Below are 22,434 nucleotides of genomic sequence, written 5' to 3'. Positions count from 1 at the left end.
AGAGCGAGCGTACCCCATAGGCGTTCCAAACCCCTTTGGCAGGCCGAGTACATCTCTTGAACCAAGTCTCCCCTCTTGCGTCTTTCAGTAAGCTACTAATAAGCTAGAGAAATATAATTAATCAGCCGAGACCAGAGTCATATAGTCCTTGTAGTTACGCTGTTTTCCCGATTGCTGGTTCCATGGTTGATTTTAATTATCATTATCAAATCATCATAATGTTCCTCAAATGATGTAAACCATGTATCAAGTATAATGTTTTCATTAACCACCCATAACCATTGTTTAGTGGCTAAGCAAACTACTCAAAATATTTTATAAAAGAAAACACGACTATTCAAGGATATGGATAAACAATAAGGATAATAGGTACCCAACAGTTTAATGCATTCAAGCATAAAGTAAATGTTATTAGGACAAAATATGATCAAGAAAATATACTTTCCTTCCTCGTTCACTTGCTTCTACTTAAAGTCTTCAAAATCTTGATCTTGAATGTTCTCAAACGGCTCCTCATCTAGTCATCACGAACACACCAAGCAACACAAGCACATACAAGCAAACAATAGAAATAAATTAAAATGGTATACCAATCATTGAAAAACAGAGATAACTGATTTAAAAACAGGTTCTATGCATTTCAATGATTAAAACGATACCAAGAACGCTTAAAACGGACTTAAAACGGTAAAGATATGTTAAAAACGGTTCTGCAAGGACTTAAACGCGAGAAAAACTATTTAAAATGGCTAACTATAAAGAAACTGAGGGCTAAAACATAATTTCATATAAAACCATAGGGCCAACATTCAAAAACACCTGACTGGATGGAGGGTTCTATTTTAGAAAACTTTAGGGGATTTCTGCAAGAAAAAGGGCTAGGTTTGAATTACTTTTGAATAAGAATGGACAGCTGGTTGATTTGGGGAAAACTGGGGGGGTTTTCTACAAAAGTGCCAAGGCTGACCAGCGGGGCTAGGTTTGACTCGTACTGGGCGGGGCTAGGTTTGACTTGTACTGGATTCGTTGCCAGCCATCGGATCTTGATACGACAGCCCGGATCGGATCGGGCGGCTCGGCGGTGGTGGAACGCCGGCGCACGGTGGTGCCGCCATGGCCCGCGGCGGGGGCTCGCCGGAGTGCACCCAGCTGGGTGTTCCGGTGCGCAAAAAATTGTGCGGCTAGGGGGGAAAGAGAGAGGGCATCTTGGTGAAACTTCCTATGGGATTGTGGGCAGCGGACGAGCACCAATGACTACCGGCGATGAGGAGGCGCGGCAGCATAAAATCGGCGAGGTCAACGAAGTGCTAACCTAGGCTGAAACACGCGAAGAAGAGGTGGAAAAGGATGTGGTGCTTACCACACAAATCTAGCAGGCAACGGCGCGAGCAGAGAGGCCGCAGCGAAGATGATCAACGGCGGCGAGCTGGGATTCAGGTGGGCGGCAGTGGAGCACGTGGGCATGGCAGAGCTGGGGTGAGGAAAAGAAAAGGCGACTAGGGCAACGGGGTTCCACGAGGCGGGAAAAAAAGCCCCGGCATGGTTCGCGGAGGCCTTTGGCATCGTGACGGAGAGAAGGAAAGGAGATGGAAGAAAAAAGAAACGGGCCGGACTGGGCTAAAAGAAGATAACAGATAGGGAAAAAGAGAGATCGGGCCGGTGGAAGGAAAAAAAAGGAATGAAGAGAGATCGGGCTGGCGGTCAAGTTTGGGAAGAAAAAAGGAAAAAGAAGGGAAAAAATATAAAAGAAAAAGAAAATGGATTTAGGCTTGTGGAAAATAAAATAAATTCAGAGAAAATAGATAAAAAGCCCAAAAAATTCAGGAAAAATTCTAGGAGCTTCGGAAACTCAAACACAACCATATAAAAATAAGTTATGCACCAGCATGAATGCAACAAATCAAATTTGAGCCTATATTGAGATTTAAATATTGCAAACTTATCTCTTTTCAAACCTGAAAATTATAGAACTAATTTAAACAGTTTTAAAAGTAAAATTTAGGGTGTTATACAGCCTCTGGGGTATCCTGTAGTGCAGACTGTAGAGATGGTTAGAACATTGAGATGGCCCACATGCTTAATTGTGAAACAAAGCAAATGAGATAGTATCTGACTGGACATAAGAGGAAAGGGAGCCGAGGGCAGCGATGGCTCACTATCGGCTCGCAGAGTTGAGGGTTGGCGTTGTGACGAGGTGATGCCGAGAGGGGCGATGCAGTACAGGCGGCACAACTTCGTTGGCGTCGGCGTCCACTATGTAAGAAGCGCCCGAAGGTGACGCGTACAAAGGTGGCGCGTTGTTGTTGCACATTACCTTTGCGATATAGGTGACGCATGAAGATGATGCATGTCACCTTTGACTTTGACATCTTGGGGACCTCTGTAAAACATTGCCTGTCACCTTTGTTATGACATAGGTGACGTGCAACATCAAAGCACGTCACCTTTGTTATAGGTGACAGGCTATATTTATGGTCTGTCACCTAAAAGTTTCATATAGGTGACGAGCAATATTAAAGCACATCACCTGTAAGGTTAGTATAGGTGACGGGCATCATCAAAGCATGTCACCTTTGTGATGACATATGTGGCGTACAACATCAAGGCGCGTCATCTTTGTGACTTTTTATAATATTTGAACATGGGATTTGGAAAAATTCAAATTGTCCCAGATTAAAAAATGGTCTATACAAAAGTTGTAGGTCTCAATCTGATCAACAACTTTGTGGTTGAAAATTTTTTCAGTTGAGATTGTTTTGGTACCCAAATACATGGTTTAAATTTTGAATTTCAAATTTTCAAATGACCTCATGGAGAAAAGTATATATGAAAGTTGTAGGTTGCGACCAGTTCTACAACTTTGTAGTTGAAAATATTTTTATTTGAGATCATTATAGTTGTGAAATGGATTTTATAAGATATTTTAAAGTGATAATAAATGAAAAATATCTTATTGTTGGTCACATGTGATGGTGTAGCCTAGTGATAGGGAAGGGTATGCGCGAGACTGAGGTTGTGGGTTCGAATCCTAGTAACGGTGGAAAAAGTCGCATGCGTGCATATTCGCGCAAAAAAAATCGCGCGACTTCGATGCGCGTTGGGAAAAGAAAATATTGTTTTGATTTTTATTCACAGTGGAAATATTTATTTTAACACGCAAAAGAATGATGCCCGTCACCTATGTGTTGACATAGATGACGGGCTAAGACTACCATAGGTGACGGGCTATACCGATGCTCGTCACCTTTGTGGTGGCATAGATGATGGGCTTCATCCAGTCACTTTTAAGTAGTCATTAGTGATGTGGTAAAGGTGACGAACATAATTAATGTCTGTCACCTTAGAGAGATGATGCCGGTCACTATAGGGCTTTTCTTACATGGTGGTCCGAGCCACCAATTTCGTGGGCGGGTCATCGCGGCAGCGGGACTCATACATGTGCCCCTCCTCCACAACCCCCTCTTCTCCCTCTGATGTAAGTGCGGCGGCGGCGGTAGTGAGGAGGCCAGGTGAGGGTGCAAGAGTGATCCTAAAAGAGAAGACGACGACCGTCTTGAGCGTGAGGGAGCTGGCGGAGGGCGAAGAATCGGTCGGCACCAACGAGGAACGGTCCAGTGCACACTAGTACACAACGGGCCTTTTGTCCCGGTCTACAACCCCTTTTGAACCCCGTTTTCGATCCAGGACCATGAGTCTGGGACAAATGGTTCTGACCCTTCAGTCCCGGGTCTAATAACCAAGACTAAAGGCAATGTGCAAGGTAAAAAATATTCTACGTGATCCAAGACTCGAATTTGAGATGTCTCGCCTCACGCATAGTTTCATTACAACCCCACGTACATAGCACATGTGATTTTAGATAAGATGCATTCCTTTTAAATTAACCTGTGAAGGACCCTTTGATCTCGGTTAGAGCCATCAACCGGGATTAAAGGCCCTTTTTGTTCAGGTTGGAGCCACCAAATGGGATCAAAGGGTCATCCTTTAGTCCCGGTTGGTGTTGCCGCCCGGAACTATATGTAAGAATTTTTAGTCTGAGTTAGACCCACCAACTGGAACTAAAGGGTAACTTTTAGTCCAGGTTGGTGGTTCCAACCGGGATTAAAGGTCCATGTCGCCCTGAAGCCGTTGGACCTGGGGCTTAAGCCTTCATTAGTCGCAGATCCAATGGTTGCCGGGACTAATGTGCTGGACCAAAGGTCCTTTTTGTAGTAGTGGCAGTCTGGATCTATGGGGCTCAAGGTTGAGGCGAGGACGGGGCGTCGCCGACGCCACCTTCAGTGAGCATAGGGAAGATGGCGGCTGATAGTGCGAGACTGAGACCTAACCCAAGCGTCGATTGGGTAAATGAGTGAGGGAGAGTGAAGCGGACGATGGCCTGGGTGAAATAGATGGGGAAAGTCTCACTGGAGAGGAGACGGGCTCAACAGAGAAGAGCCACTGCCTAGTCAGAGAGGAGCTCCACCTGTAAGAATGCGCAGTGCTGCTGTTATCATCGCTTGCGCTCGCGAGATTGTGCCGCCCCGCCGCCGCCGACTATAGGGTCTTATGTAGCACCACCGTCGAAACACGGGGTCCAGCATAGTGCACCGCCTTTGGTGAATGGAGTGCACCACGCCACCGCACCGCCAGCTCGTGGACGTCGGGGCAGTGCTTCCACCTCTAGGGTGCAGTGTGTGTGCACTGACCTACGTACTCCGGCGGGGTGATCACTATACGACAGCCCCGATACACCGACTGAGGGTCAGTCGGTAAAAGCCGTAGTACCGACGGACCATCAATCGGTATAGATGTATGCCGACAACACCTATCTGTCGCTGTAAGTGGCGTCGGTATAACTTTTGCCGACTGACATGGATATACCGACTGACGGTCTGTTGCCCTACAAAGATATACCGACTGACACTTATTCCCGACAGATGATCTGTTACAATGCTTTTGCCGACTGACAGTGAGTAGCTAAATTTCTTTAGCAACCAACAATCCAACGCTAAGCATCCAGAAAAAATAATATAATAAATTTCACATTGACCATATACAGCACCAATCCATCCAGATAAAAATAATATAATTAAATTATCATTGACCATACAGCACCAATTTTTTGAACAACACATATCAAGCACACTTGAATAAAGATATATAGATCATGTTTTTCATTTGAAGCCAACAAATATCAAACATGGAATTGACTAAAATAATAGAGCTCAGAGTTTTCATATGAACCCAATACATATATAATTGGTTGAATAGCAAAGCTTCATCATAGACATCATTTGTTATCACAGTGCTAAGTCAAGCTAGCTAGATCATATGTTGGGTTTGTCACCGGCCACGGTACAAGCAGCCACATTTACAAAATAAGGGGAGCCAGCCTAGATATTCCAAATAAGCACTGCCCAAAATAAAAGTGTCCATGAGCACAGCCCAAAATAGAAGTCTCCGCCCAAAATAGAAGTCTCCGTGAGCACTGATCCACTTGTTGATCAACCATCATGCCACCTCTAAGACCTCCCACCTGAACAAAGTTAAAAGTATGCTGAAAGTTAACTACAGGAACAAAAGCAAGAATGAAAATTATTCTACAAAACTGTTGGCTGTTGCTGCAGTTAGCTGACTTGCCTACTCTTAGGAAAATTAGCTAATTAGTGTGCAATTCATACAACTAAGTGTACTTTCTGCTGGAACTAAAATTTGGAGATTGAATAGTACTAGTAGAAGAGTGGGCTATTTGTTGAAAATAAAATTCAGAAATACCTGATGCACCTTGGGAAGATTGTGATCCCTTGGTAACCTTCAACTATCAGAAATATGAATATTAGTGGCTGCAGTCACTCTCATAACAGAAATACATTAGTCTCTACACTTGGATGAACAAAATTTGTAGACAAATTTAAGCATCTCGTACATGTTATCCTTCACCCCTGAAGTATATACTGCACTACTCAAGTTGTTGTGCTGCACACATATATATAGCGTATGTCCCAAAATAAAGCCAGCAGTGTTGGCATGTTATTTCATTGAGCAAGGACAAAATTATATAGAGCAAAGATAAAATTACAACTATAAGGACTTGGAACCTAACTTGAACACAAACAAATTCAGAATATATACAATGTCATGTAAGCTATTGAATCTTAGGTTATACAAAATGATGCAAGGGCCTAGCTAGCATTCATGATAAAAATCTGCACAGGCATCATGCCTTGCATGTGCTTCTTTTCACTCAATAGCAGATACTGCATAGCAATAAACTCATATATAAAAGAGCACTTGAGCTTACTTCTAATATCAAATCCTGCTAAAATATACCAATATATTTTGAGTTGCAGGAGCTAGACTTGCTTCTTTCCTTGCCTGTCCTTTTCGCCAGTGAGGTGGCTAGGTCACACAATTCTTGTGCATGCAAACAAATGAGGAAACTATCAATTAAGTTCAAGGAAATTTATAGTACAGAGTAATGTAGTAGTCGTCATGTGGCCCAGAAAAAAAAACAAACAAGAAGCATTGTATCAGCAAGGTATAAATGCCAACACAAATTGATGGTATATAGTTTTAGAAGGAAGGAAAAGAAATACTAAGCGAGACAACTAAATTAAATTATTCCAAATCCAAGAAACACTGAGCGCCGAGCGCCACGGCGTCTTCTCCTCCGACCTTCATCCATTGCTTCATCGTTTTGTCAGGCACACGAGCTAGAGGCTAGAGCTATCAGCTTCTTCCGGACTTGAGCAGTAATTAAGTGAACGAATGGAAACATACATACCATGTGCCAAATGCAGCGGTGGAGAGGAGGAAGGCCAGCTGCCTCAGTGGGATCAAATTTGGGGATGGGATCGAAGTCTCGCTGTTTGCTGAGGAGCTTGAGCACATCGTCATCGGCTTACTCCGCCCAGAATGCCTCGCACTGCCATAGGAATGGCAACCAGGCTGGACCCCACGAGGATCTCGATCTGGTCGTGCGGAGGATGGTGGAGATGGCATCCAGCGGCAGCTCCGCCCAGTCCCTCGCCTCCTCCGCCTTGCAGCCGCAGTTGCGGAGGCTGCGACGGCACCTGGAGGAGAAGGACACTGACGACGCCGAGTTGGGCGGCGCCGCCGGCCAGACGCGTGCCCGCGCAGGCAAGGTAGCAAGGCGCTCGCGCCTAGGATCTGCCCCACGGCCCGATCGGCCACGGCGCCGCGGTTCTGCGCCCACGCGCCTGCCGCAGTGCCACCGCGGAGCCCTTGAGCGGCGCATGGGCCGGGGGCACCTAGTGGCTCGAGCTCGGCCAAGCCGTCGTCGGCCGTGATACGCCTGCCCCTGAGGGGCCGCCACTCACTCGCCTCCTGCGCAGCATACGAGGAGGCGGCGTCGGTGGAGATTGGGGAGGGAAGGGTGTGGATCTGAGGACGGGAGCCGGCGGCGGAGAGAGGAGAGCGAGGCGCGGCTTGGGGAATGGCGGGCGGGCGGACGAGGCTGAGGGCGGGTCGTGAGATTTGGGAGAGATTCGAGCGCGAGCGATTTCGGGGAGAGGGGGATTGTGTGGCGGCGGGGAGAAGATGAGACCTGCGAGCGATTTAGGGTTCCGAAAGGCTAACTGTTGGGCTCAAAAATTGAGCACTAGAGTGGGCCTAGAGCGCGCGAGAAGGAAAATGGGCCTGGTGCATGTACGCCGACAGATGGTTCGATGCCTATACTAGCTATTGCGACATATGGTACGATGATATATGTGAATACAAATACCAACTGATGGTCGGTCGGTGAAACTTAAATTACCGACCGATGGACTATTACAGAGGTTTACCGACTGACAGTCAGTCGGTATTCTTCTACTTTTCCCAACAGACGTCTGACGGGATTTCTGGGCTGTGATATAGTGGATGCAAGCGGCTGGTGTCCTCCAGGCTCTAGCCTTCTGAGCCTTGAGGGGAGGGGATCGTGAGGGTTGGAGACCTGAGGGGTGCGGATAGGGTTGGTTAGGTGGAGTGTATGATGGAGCCAGGTGGGTGGGCTTGTTATATAGATAGGGTTGTTTAGTGGACTTAACTGGGCTGGTCAATAGTGTTTGTTATTGGGCTTGTTGTATTATTTCAGATACCCGAGGTTCAGAAAAAAAAATCCCAATATATTTCAGTTAGTGAGAACCAGAGACTAAACCTATGACCAACTATGACCAATTTTATCAGTTTCGGGTAATTTGGTTCGGTTCTTGAGTATTTCAGTTCGGCTTTCAATCATCGGTTAATTATACCCACCTTGAGCGGCAAGGATCTGTAAATGACAATGAACTACTGCAGTTTTTTCTTATCAAAACGAAAAGGAGATAAGTAAAAGAAAGTTCACTACACAAACTAAAATTTTAAACACCATGCATATTTTGAGGACATCATCGGTGATATGTGCCTACCTAGGATTGGCCTGAATGGTTATGGTTTATGGGCCAGGTTAGTTTTCATTTGCTGGATAATTCATATGAAGAACCTTTTTTTAATTAAGAAAAATCCCGGCCTTTAACATTCACAAGTGAATATCTACCGCCAACAAGAAAGGGCAGTACACAGACGGCAAGGCACATCGCTTAAACCAACACATACAAATTAAAACAAAGCCAAGCCATCAGTCCATCTAAAAAAACTAACAGTGAGCCAGCACTACTGTTAAAGAACTAACAACAGCCTAAGGCAGAGGAGGGAACAGTAGCTAACACCCGAAAGTGAAGGAGCTATCCATTGATTCTCCATCTGAAGTTCCACCCCATCTTGGCAAAAGGATCCATTATTGCTTCCTCCACTATGCTGCAGTTCTTCACTATAAAATTCTTCGCTTCCTCTTCAGATAACATCGACCATTTCCACGCCCAAATGGTCCACCGGAAGATAACCTGCAAGTGTGAGTTAGGCGTTTTTTGACAAAAAGATTGCATCATTTCAACACTACCATATGACCCTACATAAAGCCACCGCGCCTACTAGCAATTGTTTTCTTAGCTTACAGGAAAAACCTCTGAGCCAAGAACCAACTATACTAGAGGGAGGTTGCAACCCAGAAGTAACCCTTCACTACGGGAATCAGGTTATTGGCCGAGTGCCTACATCACTTGGCAAAGGCCTTATTACACTCAGGCAAAGTGTGCCGAGTGGCACCCTCGGCAAATGTCACACGACAACCAATATGACGGCAAACAACTCTTTTCCGAGTGCTTTTTCTCGGGCACTCGGCAAATACTTTGCCGAGTGCCCGAAAAACCCTCGCAAAAAATAACACTCGGCAAAATTTGAATAAAAAACATGAAACAAATGGCAAAAAAAATTAATCGGGGAAGGGCCCCACTGGGCATCGCAAGTCGCGGCATTTTTCGCGCGCTACGCGGCCGGTAGGATTCAAACCGGTGACCTCCCCCTCATCCATACCCCCTCTTCGTACCACTGCACCACTCTGTAACTTGTATCTGGAGTATGTTTTGGTTCCCCACATATTATACTAAACCAAAAGTAAATTTCTTATTTGGAGCCCTAAACAAATTCAAATCAAAACATTGTCAGCTACAAAGTTTCATAACTTTTCGAGATCTACAACTTTCATTTTGGCTATTTCCCCATCCGAGGTTGTTTACAAAATTTGAATTTCAAATTTGAGAAATTCAAATATAGTTGTAGTTGACAAGATGATTTCAAATCAAAAGGTTGTCAACTACAAAGTTTCATAACTTTTTGAGATCTACAACTTTTATTTTGGATGTTTCCCCATCTGAGGTACATTAAAAAAATCAAATTTCAAATTTGAGAAACTCCCCTCTAGTTTTCTCTTTAATAAATTATCTGTTGTGAGAGTGATCTTAACTTTCAGTGGTAGCCTTCACTTCCATAAAACACAGTTTTCAGGTGTTTTACCTGCCAGCATGAAATCATTGTACATCGACTTAACTGAAAACATGTGGTGCTTGCCTAGGTTCCACTCCCATCTGTAGTTTGAGGTCTCCATATTTGCAACTTAATTGAGCACTAGCATTTATACCCTCTGACGTACATATAAATATCTTCTCTCTGAGTCAAGGTTTGTACTATTATATATATACAAACCAAGATCAAGATAGAGCCTGAAACATGAGTTTTACAACACACACGATACTAGCAGAGCTTAGCTGCAAATGTAAACAATGGCCTCGAGTTCGTGTACGTTACAACTAGGTGACGGCTGTGAATGGCTTGCTGTCACTTAATTACTATTTGTATAGTTAATAAGCATGGGAGACGCCAGGATAAATAAGTATGGATCGACAATGCAGCGAAGTTACACGCGATTGTATTCTCGTCACCTGAGCCACCTGCAAAAAGAAACCAGTTAGGCCGGCCCGGGGACATATAAGCAGGAGGAGATCCACGGTATGTGGTCGCCGAGCAGCATCCTTGGAGCTGGTGAACGAACCAGACAAGGAAACAAAGAGGTCAACAAGTCCAGATTACTGACGTGCTTTTTGTCCATGTGTTCATCTAGTAGGTGGCCTTGTATACAGCTGGGGCTGACCTTCACATTATTTTCGTAATAAGGCCTAACCTGCTGGATTACGCCGACTCAACATGGTAATAAGTTGTAAAAGTAAGTAGAAAAAAATCTCATATGAATAAAGTATTTTGCAAGAGACACTACTACAGAACAAGCGATTTGTCCCAGTTAGGAAACCCTTTTTGTCCCGGTTTCCCAACCGAGAACACAAGGACAAAAGGGGGTGCCCTTTTGGGTCTGGCAACCGGGACAAAAAGCACCCTTTTGTCCCGGTTGGTGTTACCAACCGGGACAAAATGTCCATTTTTTTTCCTATTTCTCTTTTCTCAATTCTTTTTCTATTTCAATTATACTTTTGCATTTCAACTAAACTTATGTATTAGAATTCAGTGTGTAAGATCTCCACTAATATATACATATATATAGTTACTTATATAATATTTGTCCTAGATAGTTTCCATATATAAACATATATATATACACATATATATTATTGGAGAGCTTAAATATATAATACATACATACTCATAAATAGAAATATAATACATACACACATATATATTTACATATGTATATTCATTCTTAATTATATATACGCGTATATTATCATATTTGCTGCGATTGTCAATGTGAGATTGTCCATCATAGTAGAATTCGCCTTTTGGATCGAGGACTTGCTCAACAATAAATCCGGACAATTGTTCTTGAATCGCCATAATATTTTCCTCCAGTATGACTGTATGAGTTTATCGCGCATCTCCTTGACCTATGGAAAAAGGGGATAATTAATTTCGACTAATTAAAATACGAGTTCAAACATTAACAACTTTTTTACTTACTTCCACCTCCCAATCTGCCAAGGCCCTTGGAGGACCTACCAGACAGTGGATGTTCTCGCATACATAGTATGCGCATAAATTAGTGCCTTGTTTCTGCCTCATACACTTTAAGAGAGAAGAAATTATCAGGTATTTACATGAATATATAATAAAACTAATGAAACGTGCAACAAATCATCCAAGTGCGTACCGTAAAATCTGTCTTGATCTTCAATTACTTGTCCAATTTGCCTGGATGATTTTTAGCGACTTGTTTCCAAACCATGTGCATGATTAGAACAATTATAGTCAAGTAACAAAGTGATTCAAATTATCGGTCATCAGTAGTGGTAGAATTATTTTTTCGTCATGTTAAGAAGATCACTGTATTGTTCTGGAGGTCTCCTTAATGAGTCCATAACCACCATCATGCTAATGTCGACAAGTATGACTATTATGGACCCAGTGTTGACTGCAAGATTATACGGAATAGTTAAGGTTTAAACAATTCGATGATACAGAATAAAAAGAGTTAGACGGAATGAATCACTCACACAAAGTTGTAAGGAAACAATATGTAAGAATCACCGGGGTGTCCGACCCTAGAGGGGGAGGGGGTGAATAGGGTCGCTAATCGCTTTTTAACCTAGGGCTCAAACTACTTGCATAAGATAAACCTAACACGTCCTACACATACTAGTTATGACTAAGGTTTATCTATGCTACTCTCTACTTACCCCTAAAAGACTTGCAACCTAGCCAATCCGAATCAAATCATCTAGGAAAGTAAAGGTACGCAAGATAGAGTAAATGCGGAAACGTAATACGGTAAGTAAAGAAGTAAGTGCAAGAGGGATGCAAACTCCCGAGTAGACACGGTCATGTAACGTGGTTCGGCTCAAACGCCTACGTCCACGGGACACCGAGGCTCTTCCGATCACCGTCTTGCACTACGCCACCAAGGCGATGCCGGCAAGCAAAGGCAAGTGCGCACAAGACACCGAGTCTAGTGCACCGCCACCGTCTCTCTCGGTCACCCGGCCGAAATCCACTACGGAGCTTCTCCACCAAGGAGGGGGTCTCCTCTTCCCCCGCACAAAGTGTCGTTGCCACTCCACACCAAGACGGAGGGTCACACGACGGATCACAAGATGCTTGCCGCAGCAAGGCTTTCACTCAAGCTAGTTCTCTCAAGAACTAAGCCTAAACAAGCACTAAGCACTCTCACAAGTGTGCTTAAGCCTATATGATGTACAATGAAGCACTATGGTGGTTGGAGATGATCTTTGGCTCTTGTATGCTTTCTTGGTCTCCAGCACTCTCAAATGAGCCGTGGGGTGGCATATATATAGCCCACACACCCCAAACTAGCCGTTGGGAAAAGGCTGACGAAATCCCTTAACGCCGGTTAAACCGACGCTCAGTTCTTGTCATCACCGGTTTAACCGGTGAGTGTATTTTCCAGCAACTAGCCGTTACTGCTCCAACGGCTACTTGATCAATCGACCGACGCTCTCAAAACCAACGTCGGTTCAACCGGTGTATGTAATCTCAGAAACCCCCCGAAAAATGGAGTCTCTGGACAACTGCACCGACGCTCACTTTGCCTTGATCGCCGGTTTAACCGGCGCCTGTAAAACTTCTGTTGTTTCTTCTGCCTCCAAGTCCATTACACCGGTGAGTGTAAAACACTCAACGTCGGTTAATCCGGTGCCAAGTTCATTGCACCGATGAGTACAAATTTGCTCATCATCGGTTTAACCGGTGATAGAAAATTTGCTTCGTCTTGATCTTTTCGACTTGGATTTCTTCATGGTCTCTTCAATTCTTGTCCCTTGGACCAAAGAGGTTTTAGGGCGCTGCCCTGAGACCCGCGAGGGGCGGCTCCCCCTAGCGGAACCACCGTAGGGGCGGCCCTTCGGGCCTAGCGATGCCTATCTTCTCTTTGTCATCACTTGAACCTAAAAGCCTGAGAATGGTCATCTTAACAATCATATTAGTCCAAGTGTTGTGTGTGTCATCAATCGCCAAAACATTATATTGAAATATGGCATGAGAGGCCATTTTTGCTACACAATATCATTTGCTTGTTGTGATGAACGCTTATGTTCTTGAACAAGTTTTGGAATATCTCATCGGAATTGTCACGTAGAAGCCTCCAATTACAAGTAATTGAGTCGATGAAGCCGAGGTGAGAGTATCCCTTTCTCCTGCGAGTTTGTATCTCCATTCTACATGAAACCGAATAAATCAAGGGATTAGTATGTTGAGATCATGCAAAACAATACGTAAGGAGAGTAAAATACTTACAGAACCCACAAGCCGACCATAGAGATGTCGAGGTCCTCCTGATGGAATAGTTGGTAAACTTCTTCCCAGTTTATCCATATAATGGCCTCCCCCCGTAAGAAATCGTCATCTTTAATCTTTGCTCCCTGCATGAAGATGCAATTGGTCATCGCACGCATGTAGTGCTGGTGCAACTTATACATTTGCGTTGGAATGACGGACACTACTTCGGGGGGTACAAGAGATTTGCCCAGCTCATACGTCCATTTGACGACCACATTGGCCATTGGAATATCTTCTCCCCCTGCAATCTGAGCCGCCGTCAGGTTTGCTTCTTTCAAAAATGTAACAAAGTCTTGTTGTTGTGTCGTCTGTCCCACTACGAGAGGCTCTATTGATTGTTTTTTTTTGCTCCGAGCTGTGGAACGTTGGACGACGACGACTTTGATTGTCTCTTCTTTTTCTCAGTAGTTTTAATAATTGTGCGGTCGTAGTCAGAAGGCGGATCTCTCGGAATGAATTTTCTCTTATTTGCTTCGCACATTCTCTTAAAAAATTTCAAATCTCCCGGATTTATCACTTTCTCGGGCTCCGGCTTCGGCTTCGGCTTGAAGTGCTCTTTAACTGTTTCTTGAGTTATCCGATCGCATTCTTCAAGGCTCATGTCCCAGGGTTTAATAGGAGCCTCCTTGGTTTTTTTCCTCTTTTCCTTCTTCTTTGGAGGATCCTTCGCAGGTGCAGCTACCTTTTTTGCCGACGGCTATTTCTGTTTCTTTGCCGGTGGCGGAGGGGGTGACCAAGGAGGTGACGGTGACGCTTGAGTGTTCATCGGCGCATGAGATGATGGTGATGGAGAATGTGCCGGTGAACCTTGCTGAGACAGTGCTGCCCTTGGGGAGTTTTGCGGAGATGCCGGCATTGGAGAGGCATGCTGAGATGCCGGTCTTGGTGTTCGATCATCCGACTTTAGGACAATGTAGCGCTTATTGTAGCCATGAATGGCTTCTGCTAGTGTCCTCTCCCCATCGCCTCCAGGAATATCAAGCTCGAGCATCTCCCAACCCTAGCACACCTGCTCCACGCCAACTCTTATTTATCCTGCCGGAATTTGCTGCCCGTGGTACACGTCGCCTGGTTGGGTTGGCATGGCGGTATCGTACGCAACAGTGAACATTAAGTTCTTAATGGCAGTTTGCAGGTCACAAGGTGTCCGCTGGGTGATCTCATCCACGGGAAATCGCTGCGGGGCCGTCGCTTCAACTGCGGTCTGGATCCCCGTTGGCTCGACGGTGACGTCTGTGGAAGCGCAGCTGCTTTTCCGCTGAGACAGATGATCGGCTGCGACATTAGGCTCTGGAGGCACCGGTTGCGCTTGCTGTTGCTAGCTCATTGCTATGACCACTTGGCGTTGAACCTCTTCCTCCAGTCTTTGATCATGTGACATGAGTTGTTCCTCCATCCTTCGCAAGTGCTCCCGCTCATCATTCTTTCTTCTTTGCCGGCTTCTATATGATTCAATGTAATCCCTGAACCCATACTTCCATGGAACCACGTCTTTGCCTCTTGTGCGGCCCAGATGTTCTGGATTCCCAAGGGCGTAAGTCAACTCGTCCCTCTCTCTATCTGGCTGGAATGTTCCCTCGGCCGCTGCTTGTATGGCCTCTTGTAGTCTCTGGGCTGCTAGCTGGATTTTTGGCCCACAGATGCAGGACTCAGTCAATGGGTCCAAGCTTCCCCCCTGACCATAAAACCAGGTCCTTGACCTTTCAGGCCAGTTCATGGTAGCAGGTTGGATGCCTCTGTTAAGCAGATCCTGCTCCATCTTCTCCCATTTGGGTATTGCAAGCTTGTAGCCTCCTTGCCCTAGAGAGTGATGGTACACTTTCTTTGAGGCATTATCTTTGGCCTTCTGCACCTTTTGAAGCCCAAGCTCTGAAGACTTGTATTGCACAAATGCATCCCAGTGAACCCTGAGCTTTTCGAGCTTGCCGGTAAACATGGGCGTGGTCCCGGTCTTGATATATTTCTTCGTCAAAATTTTCTTGAATGATTGCAGCTGTTCGGCCATCTTGCACAGGGTCCAGCGCTTGCATATCTCTTCTGATTCAGCTGGAACCATGAAGTTCTTCTTAAGCTCCCGCTACCACCATTTTTTTTCTCTCTCGGGTATCGCATCCCGTTCCTTGCTTGGATTGGAAGCTTTCCATAGCCTGAAGCTAATCGAGATGTGGTCCCTGACAATACATCCGGATTGTCTTATGAATTTTTTGGCGGCAGCTTCTGGAGCGATCGGTACACCATCTGGACCAACTTCTGTTATTATGTACCGCCCTTCCAGTTTCTTTGTCGGGCCTCGCTTCGTCTTTTTCTGCTGCGACGATGATCCAGACGGCTATACAAAAACATTCATATACTTATATAGTATTCATATAGATTCAGATGAAAATATGATGTTCAATACAAGTAAATATAGTTGTGATATGTACATTAGCACTTTGTTCACCAGCAGCGTCATCTTACGCGGTAGCAGCGTCATCCTGAATGGATGGTGCCTCAATTCCGTCACTGGACATATTCAAATATATCTCGGTATTGCTGCCGTCGTCAGCTTGTTCGGGGGCATCTCCTTGTGCACCACCACCTTCGGCAATCATATTCAACAGGAACTGTTCGTCTTCCGCATCTGTTTATTGTTGCGGGTCCATCGTAACTAAAAAATGAATACAAATAAAACCCTTAAGAAAATTCTCTAAAAAATTCACATATTTGTGTTAGCGCGAGTTTGCGAGCTCGAGAAGTAATATAAATGATACATTTGAATTAAGAATGAAGAATACATGTAATTAAAGTCTTTGAATGACATAATTAAATAATAAATACATGATAAATTAAAGTCTTTGAATAGATATAGTCACATAATAGATATAAATCAATTCTACTTTACAGAATAGATATAGTCACAAGGATTCCAAAAAGTCCTTATTTGCCCCGGCCGAGTAGAAGACTACGTTTGGATTGGACTTCGTTTAGCTGGACGTTTCTTTGGATCGTCGTACGATTAGATGACGAGGATTGGATCGGACGACAACGTTTACATGGACGAGGATTGGATCGGACGACTACGTTTACATGGAAGAGGATTGGATCGGCGTACAAGTAGATGGACGAGGATTGGCGTACGAGTAGATGGACGAGGATCGGACGACTACGTTTACATGGAATAGGATCGAATCAGCGTACGTTTAGCTGGACGAGGATTGGATTGGCGTACGTACAGACACACACATATACATACACATCAATATATTTACAAACTAAATATAATTTCACTATAAATTAACTCATTAAAAAAATTAACACATAATTTACATCAAATTAAATAACATAATTTACAATTTATGAAATTCACACAAAAAAATAACACATTAAACAAATTAAATTTACTAAAATTCATTTTCAACTAATTTCATACTACATCAAAATAAATACCCTAATTTACCATTTACAAACTAACACATTAAACAAATTAAATATACACAAATTTGTAAATTAACACATTAAACAAATTAACACCTAATTTACATCAAACTATGGTTTTAATTTGCACAAAATTTACTAAAATTTGATCATAAATCACTAAGATTTGAGCATAAATTCACAAATATTTTAGGGTTTGGGGGCCGGGGCGGCGGCGGCGGCGGCCCTCGGTCAGCGCGTGCTTACGGCAGCGAGGTCGCGGCGGCGGAGCTCGGGGCGGCGCACGGGCGAGGCAGAAGTCGAGGACGACGACAGCACAAGCGGCGCGACGGTGGATGACGGCGTGCGAGCGGAGAGGAGGACGACGTCGACGGTGCTCGGGTTGGGGGCTCGGGGACAGCGGAGATCGGGGATGACGGCGCAGTGGGGCGGCGCTCGGGGACGGCTGACCTCGGGACCGACGGGTCGGTGGGGCGGTGGAGCTCGGGGTGGCGCTCGGGGATGGCGGCGCTCAGGGATTGCGGAGCTCGGGACTGACGGCGTGGTGGGGCGGCGGAGCTCGGTCGGCGTGTCCTATGGTGGCGGAGCTCGGTCGGTGCATCCTCTAGTGGCGGGGGACGGCGGCGCTCAGGGACAATGATGGCGGCGAGCAGGAGGCGGTAGGAGCAGGGGACGACGGCGGCGCAGCGCAAATCAAGAACTGACCAAGTGTTAGAGGAAGGCGGAGGAAGAAGGGAGATATATTGGGGGGGTGGGTTTGTCCCGGGTGGAGCCACGACCCGGGACAAAATTACCTTTTGTCCCGGGTGGTGGCTTCATCCGGGACAAAAGGGGGGCGGGGGCCTTTTGTCCCAGGTGGTGGCTTCACCCGGTACAAAGGGGGTTTTTAGGCGGGCCGGGAAAATTCCCAGCTCGCGGCCCACCTTTAGTCCCGGGTGGATCTACCACCCGGGACAAAAGGGGCCCGTTTTCCCTCATTCCCGCCAAATCTTTTGTTTGTTTTTGGTTCTTTTTTACTTCTGTTTTAAAATAGGCTTTCATTTGTTAATACCCTGGAAAAAAATTATGGTTCCAAAAATTATAGAACAAAATTTCTTATCTCTATATAGACTTGATACACGCAACAAAAATGTTTAATTTTCATTCAAGTGATTGGGTCAACGAAATATCTAACTTTTTTGAAATCATATTTTTTATTTTGACCATGCAAAAATATATTAGGTGAATAAATTTTTCCAAACTTTTGCTTTTCGACAGAAAGTGGATTCTATCACGATATTAACATTTAAAAAGTGAGTTTAACATAAAACTAAGCAATTTCATGACATTAATGTGTAGTGTGTGAGTTTGTGAGATAGTGTGTGTGTTAGTGAGAGAGTATAGTGTGTTAATGTGAATTTAATTTCATGAAATAAATAAAATTAGTTGAGTAATCCATATTATTGTATGAAAATTATACTTGAGTCTGATAATTAAGTGAAAACTATAAAAAATGATATATATATATATAACACATAAAGGATAATGGTACAGTACATATATAATAAAAGTATTCGAATTGTCATTACTTTTGTATACAATAATAGGAAATGATTCAAGTACATGAAAGATTAGCGGTAACAGACTTTCTCTTGACAAATGTCCCTTGATTATGATCAAGGCGCAAGTATGGAGCATCATCATTGGCTAGTAGGATGCATGGATCAGTATTTACTTCGAAAGGTGGAATGGCAACAAAGTTATTATATTCTTCTGACAAGTCTGTCTTGTCCTCCACTCCAACGATGTTTCTCTTCCCTGATAGAACTATGTGTCGCTTAGGCTCATCTTTTTTCTTGTTTACCCCCTTCTTTGGCTTGCTGGACATGTCTTTAATGTAGAAAACCTGAGCGACATCTTGGGCTAGGACAAACGGCTCGTCTCTATACCCAAGATTGTTGAGATCAACTATTGTCATCCCACACTCATCTTTTGTTACCCCTCCTCCAGATAGCTTAACCCATTGGCAATGAAATAGAGGCATATTGAAATTGGGACCGTAATCCAGCTCCCATATCTCTTCAATGTAGCCGTAATATGTGTCCTTTTTTCCATTATTGTCCGTGGCATCCATACGGACACCGCTGTTTTGATTGGTACTCTTTTTATCTTGGGCTATCGTATAAAATGTGTTACCATTTATCTCGTACCCTTGGTATGTTAAGATATTCCAAGATGGTCCCCTAGCCAATAAGAACAGTTGTTCACTTATATCCAAGTTATGCATTAGATGCTTCCGCAACCAGCTGCCAAAAGTGTTCATGTGCTCACGTGTAATCCATGCCTCAGACTTTTCCGGGAATTCGGAGAGCAGAATCTTCTTGTGTTACTCGATATACGGGTCAACCATGGATGATTGTTGAAGAACCGCATAATGCGTTTTCTTGAATGAGAAATCATCTGTGCAGACACAAGATTTCTTTCCTAATGTACCCTTTCCATTTAGTCTCTCCTCATATTGCGATTCAGGGACCCCAATTAGTTTAAGGTCATCAATAAAGTCAACACAAAAGTCAATGACCTCCTCCGTTCCGTAGGCACTGGCGATGCTTCCTTCTGGACGAGCTCAATTACGAACACATTTCTTGAGTACCCCATGAACCTTTCGAATGGGAACATGTTTTGTAGAAATACTGGTCCGAAGATATCAATCTCTTTCACAAGGTGCACTAGAAGATGTGTCATGATGTTGAAGAAAGATGGTGGAAATATCAGCTCAAAGCCAACAAGGCATTGCACCACATCATTTTGCAGCTTTATCAAATTGTCCGGGTCAATTACCTTCTGAGAAACTGTGTTGAGGAAGACACATAGCTTCACGATGGTTAACCGGACGTTATCAGGCAGAATCCCCCGCAGCACAACCGGGAGAAGTTCGGTCATAAGCACGTGGCAGTCATGGGACTTGAGATTTGTAAATTTCTTCTCTGCCAAATTTAGGATTCCTTTTATATTGGATGAGTATTCAGATGGAACCTTTATACTGCTCAAGCAGTCAAACATGCTTTCCTTCTCTTCCTTGCTAAGAGTATAGCTGGCAGGACTTAAGTATTCTCGTCTATTATCTCGCTGTTGTGGATGTAAGGCATCTCGTTCTTCCATACATTGCAATTCTTGACGTGCTTCTAGTGTATCTTTTGTCTTTCCGTAAACTCCCAAGAATGCTATTAGGTTGACGCAAAGATTCTTCGTGAGGTGCATCACATCAATTGCATGACGAACATCTAAGACTTCCCAATACGGTAGCTCCCAAAATATAGATTTCTTCTTCCACATGGGCGCCATTCCATTTTCGTTCGGAACAGGTTGGCTACCAGGACCCTTTAAAAAAATAACTTCTAGATCTTTTACCATGTCGAAGATGTCTTTAACACTACGGTGCATCGGTTTTGTTCGGTGGTCCGCTTGGCCTTTGAAATGCTTGCCATTCTTTCGTACCGAATGCCTGATGGGAAGAAACCGACGATGACCCATGTATACAACCTTCTTACAGTGAGTCAACCATATATTATCGGTATCATCTAAACAGTGTGTGCATGCTTTATATCCCTTGTTCGAATGTCCTGACAAGTTACTAAGAGCAGGTCAATCATTGATTGTTATGAACAGCAATGCTCGTAGGTTGAAGTTTTCCTATTTGTATTCATCCCACATCCGTACACCTTCATTGCCCCATAGCAATAAGAGTTCTTCGACCAATGGTCATAGGTACACATCAATGTCATTTCCTGGCTGCTTTGGGCCCGGGATAAGCACTAGCATCATGATGAACTTTCATTTCATGCAGAGCCATGGTGGAAGATTGTACATACAAAGAGTCACATACAAAGAGTCACAGGCCAAGTGCTATGACCACTACTCATCTCACCAAAAGGATTCATGCCATCCGTACTCAAACCGAACCTTATGTTTCTCGCATCCAATTCAAATTAGGGGTACATTCTATCTATTATTCTACACTGCGACCCATCAGCGGGGTGTCTCAACATCGAGTCTTGCTTGCGTTCCTCTTTGTGCTATCGCATCAACTTAGCATTATCTTTATTTCTAAACAGACGCTTCAAACATGGTATTATAAGCGAATACCACATGACCTTCGCAGGAACTCTCTTCCTGGGACGCTCCCCCTCGACATCGCCAGGATCATCTTTTCTGATCTTGTAATGCAATGCACTGCATACGGTTCATGCATCCAAATTCTCGTACTCGCCTCGGTAGAGGATGCAGTCGTTGGGGCATGCATGTATCTTTTGTACTTCCAATCCTAGAGGGCAAACAAGTTGTTTGGCTTCATACATTGTGGTAGGCAATTCGTTATCCTTAGAAAGCATTTTTTAACAAGTTTTAGTACTTCACCAAATCCCTTGTCGGATACACCATTTGTCTCCTTCCATTGCAACAACTCCAAAGTGGTGCCAAGCTTCTTCAATCCATTTTCACAATCTGGGTACAACAACTTACGGTGGTCCTCTAACATCTTCTGGAACTTCAACCTCTCCATTTCACTCTCACAGTCTGCCCGCACTTTGTGCAGTGCCTGCCCCAAATCGTCGCTGGGATCATCTTCTGCTACATCTACTTTGGGCTCTTCCATGGAAATATCGTCATCGAATGCACCGAATTCAGCATTCCCGGGAAAGTGGTCGTCAAAATCTTCTTCTTCATTGTCTTTCATGGTAACCCCATGTTCTCCGTGCTTCGTCCAACAAACATACTTCTCCATGAAACCATTTGCGAAAATGTGGCTATGTAGGATTCTTGAAGAGGAGTAATCCTTGTTATTGTTGCAATGAACACACGGGCAGCACATAAAATCATTCTGCTTGGTTGCTCAGCCACAGACAAAAAATAATACAGGCCTTCAATGAATTCGTTCGAACGTCGGTCAGCATTGTACATCCATTGCCGGTCCATCTGCATTTTAAAGAAATTGATTTGAATTCTTTACACGTATCGAATAAATAAAATATATCAAACCTAAATTAAACTAAATGTAACATAACATGAATAATTAAAAGATCTGCAATATCCATCATACATCATGATTAATTTAAAGGAGTACTTAATCCATTACAGAACTTAACAAAGAAGTACTCAACATGCAACTTAAAAATTCGCACAACAACACATAGATTTTCAACCGTCCTTGCGTGGGAAAGCAGAATGCTCCGACGGATTTCTTGCTGGCGCAGAAGAAGATGGCGGAGCTGAAACCTCCGAGTTTGGTGGTGACGAACCATAACGCCGCAACAAATCCTCAAGATCAAACGGAGGTTCCTCGCCCCTTGCCACACATTCTCTATATTCTTTTTCCAAATAACGGAG

The 22,434-nt window shown here is 44.1% G+C and overlaps 1 long non-coding RNA gene across 4 annotated transcripts; it reads right to left on the bottom strand.

The window, feature by feature from the left end:
* Positions 1 to 5,118: 5,118 nt before the first annotated feature.
* Positions 5,119 to 7,598, bottom strand: LOC120666194. 4 transcript variants are annotated; one of them, XR_005671617.1, is made up of 4 exons: positions 6,767 to 7,592; positions 6,284 to 6,396; positions 5,758 to 5,800; positions 5,119 to 5,518 (listed from the first exon to the last, which is right to left on the bottom strand). It is a non-coding gene; the product is annotated as an uncharacterized LOC120666194 (long non-coding RNA). The 4 variants fall into 4 exon arrangements; XR_005671615.1 differs by having other exon boundaries at positions 6,284 to 6,695; positions 6,767 to 7,582; XR_005671616.1 differs by having other exon boundaries at positions 5,758 to 6,396; positions 6,767 to 7,598.
* Between the last annotated feature and the right edge of the window lie 14,836 nt (positions 7,599 to 22,434).

Source organism: Panicum virgatum, chromosome 3N, assembly GCF_016808335.1.
Source record: "Panicum virgatum strain AP13 chromosome 3N, P.virgatum_v5, whole genome shotgun sequence".
In the NCBI taxonomy this organism is placed as follows: Eukaryota; Viridiplantae; Streptophyta; class Magnoliopsida; order Poales; family Poaceae; genus Panicum; species Panicum virgatum.
This window is presented reverse-complemented; position numbering and strand designations above follow the sequence as displayed.